At 37.4% G+C, this 3,467-nt stretch overlaps 1 pseudogene; it reads right to left on the bottom strand.

Moving 5' to 3' along the window:
• Positions 1-263: 263 nt before the first annotated feature.
• LOC129780984 (U4 spliceosomal RNA) lies at positions 264-347 on the bottom strand (annotated as a pseudogene).
• Positions 348-3,467: the final 3,120 nt, after the last annotated feature.

The raw sequence follows: 3,467 nt of genomic DNA, 5'->3' as shown, positions 1-3,467 counted from the left end.
AAGGCACTCACACTCGTAACAACGAAACACGCCACGACATGAGCAAACGTCACGATAGCGAAATGACTCCATTTGAAAATCAATTGATTCTTATATTGATATTGAGATTTCCCAGCAAATTCTATCGAAACGAAATGCACCAAAGTATAAAGCACACTTTCCCGCGGGATCAACACATTAATCACCACTTAACTGATAAAAAACTATGGATGGGTTATACCTATGATATAACCGCAAGGTTGACGTAGGACTGCCGTTGGCTCAGTAATCAATTGTATTTCTTCAATCAGCAATAATCCCACCTCGGAAGTTCCTCATTGGGTACGATATCGCCGCTGCGCAGAGATATCTTTTGTGTGTATTGATTAAACTAGTGAGTGAATGAAACTATTTACGAATTCAATTGACTACTCATGAGTTCATGCATTATGGTAGTAGTTATCGCAGCAAAAAGTTATCCACATTTTGTCTAATCATTAAATGGTATGCGTACTTTCCCAACTTCTTGGTTTCGGAATCTGTATTGGGAAAACACACTCCGGTTTGCAAAAATTATAGTTTGCATCTATTTTGTAATGCCAATTTCCCCAGGCTCCATGTTTTTTAAATCTGTGTTAGGGAAACATACCAATTTGCAAAAACGCAAACCAGTACAAAAGTACCCGCAGCTTGCATCTATTTTGCAATGCCAATTCCCCCTGGCTCCCTGGTTTTGAAGTCTGTGTTAGGGAAACATTCCGATTTCCAGAAACGCAAGTTTGCAGTTTGCATCTATTTTGCCATCATTCTTTGTATGGACACTGACTGGATAACATCGAGTACAAAATAACCCGCAGCTTGAATCTATTTTGCAATGTCGATTTTCCCAGGCTTCATGGTTTTGAAGTCTGAGTTAGGGAAACATTCCAATTTGCAAAAACGCAAACATTCAAATATGCAGAAACGCAAACAAGTACAAAAGTATCCGCTGCTTGCATCCAAATTGTTATGCCGGTACTATCAGCTTACGGCGATGGTGACAAAAAATAACGCTGATTGTGGCTCCACTGATTTCACTCAGGGAGGAGGAGAATGCTGTGCATATACCGGGAAGGAGATCCGGATAGAGCCGTTACAAGTAATTGGCTAGAGCAAAAGGAGGTTGTGCATTATATTCCACGAATATATATTTGCTTATTTTTTCCTTCAATTATATTCCTTAGCGAGTTGACATTGAAATCATAACCACACACCCAAACAAAAAGTAAATAATTTCGAAAGTTACGTCTCGCTACTCGTCTCACGTCATGTCCTGAAAGTGTCAAGAACGAAACACCTATAGTTCAGCATCTTGATACGGGGTACATACTTGGTCTTTGCTACACTGGAGAAATAGTTTAGTAGAAGCAGCTACCAAATCTTTAGTAGCCAAAACATTGGTAAAATATACAAATGTTTTGTAAATATTACCAAAATTGCGTAAAAGCGATGTCAGACGCAATGAACGTTCCAACCAGAGATTCGTAGATTTTACTTCATACCATTAGTAGCTTTGTTTTTTTGCCATACCTAACATCTGTGATGTGCGCACTTTGCAATCGCCATTTCTATTTTGGGGATGAAGCGATTCGGAGGTAAGATTTATGTTGATGTTACGTTTCATTACATATATACATATTTAATATCATTAACATATGTATTTTGACGTAGCATTACGTCTTTCGGGAACATATTGGGGTACAAATTGAAAATCGAAAATCGAGCGCATCGTGAAAATTGTCCAATTTCAAATGCTTATTGCTCAGTCATTTCACGATGGATTGATGAGATTTTTGCGTTAATCAATTTCGGCACTCCATAACAATTTTTACATTGAATAAAATAATATATGTCATGAAACTAACTATCGAACAATTGAAAAATCTCAACCCATATCCCAACGGAAATACTTACTTCTGATTGGTCGAAATTGACGACACAAGCGGCGGGCCCCTAACAGAGACATCAAAACCAAACTTCTTCTTCTTCTTCTTCTTCTTTAATGGCACTAACGTTCCTAGAGGAACTTCGCCGTCTCAACGTAGTATTACTTGCGTCATTTTTATTAGTACTTAGTTGAGATTTCTATGCCAAATGACACGCCTTGCAATGCATTCTGAGTGGCAAGCTCTAGAATACGCGTGATCACAGTGCAAGTCGGAGGAAATTTCTTTGACGAAAAATTCCCCCAACCAGAACGGGAATCGAACCCGAACACCCGGCATGTTAGTTATGACGCTAACCACTCGGCCACGAGAGCACTAAACCAAAACCAAGCTGCCCTCGATATTTTAATTAACGACGCGCACAAATGGATAGTATTCATTGTAACTAGCGTGGGCATTGCTGATTGCATACGTGCTGGTGAATAAGTTGGGAGCGATGAACGAGTGTTTTTCCGTTCCAATAAGAATCTTTCGATGGGTTAATTGAAGAATGATGTTTCAATGAACTGAATAGAACTGATGCTTGATAGAATATAAATAAAATTTAAATTTGGAACTTTTATTTTGGTTGCTTCGTAAAACTTTTAGCACAACTGTAAGTGTAAAATTGTGTATGGTAGCTATTGTGTTAAAATGACTTGAAATATGAAACGATTTTTTTCTCCCATGGAAAGTTCATGCGACGAGCAAAATTGGAAAAATGAAGAAATATTCGAGAAAGTGATTTCTCATATGCTCTACATATGGTATTGGGTGCTGTTAGCACATTTGAAATTCGCATTGAGGCATGCAGCATCGTGTTCCGTTGGGTTTAAAACGAAAAGGAAATGGGTTGAATAAACACTCAGAAAATACAAAATTATGAATGAAATTACTTTTCCATTTCTAATATATTTTTTCTATACTATAGTAACACTTTTTTTCGGGTGAGAAAAATTGTGTTCGATAATGATAATTATCTTATATTGCTTTGATGAGCTTTTTTTTCTTTATTTCATCCATACATATCCTACGTCATCCTACGTCAACTATGCGGTCGTGTCTTGGACACAACCCTCCTGTGACTTTTTTTTCTTCATAGAGACACGAGAGAACAAAATGCGGATGAAACGTGCTGGTGCTACCGACACTCCCTAAATAATGCAAACTAGAGCGATGCAGCAGGAAGAGGAACGGGAACTTTCCTCGTGTACGCTGCTCATAGAATAAGTTATATATTATTATTATAATGTATTCTAAGTATGCGGAGTTAAATGTAATCAAATAGAATTTTTCAAATTAAAATTAATTATTAAAAAATTAGAAGTGGGTTATATCTTTGATATAACCGCAATGTGGACGTAGGACTAACGTTGACTTAGCAATCAATAAGTAACAAGCACATAAATCTTAGACGTTTCATCTTTCGAATAAAGTGATTATCATACCACTTCGTTTAGCTGGAAAAGAATTATTAACATTCAAAGGGGGAATCGATTCCCCCTCGGAAATACCCAGCGCAAA

This window comes from Toxorhynchites rutilus, chromosome 3, assembly GCF_029784135.1.
Source record: "Toxorhynchites rutilus septentrionalis strain SRP chromosome 3, ASM2978413v1, whole genome shotgun sequence".
Lineage (NCBI taxonomy): Eukaryota > Metazoa > Arthropoda > Insecta > Diptera > Culicidae > Toxorhynchites > Toxorhynchites rutilus.
Note: the sequence above shows the minus strand (reverse complement) of the source record. Positions and strands in the feature narration are given on the sequence as shown.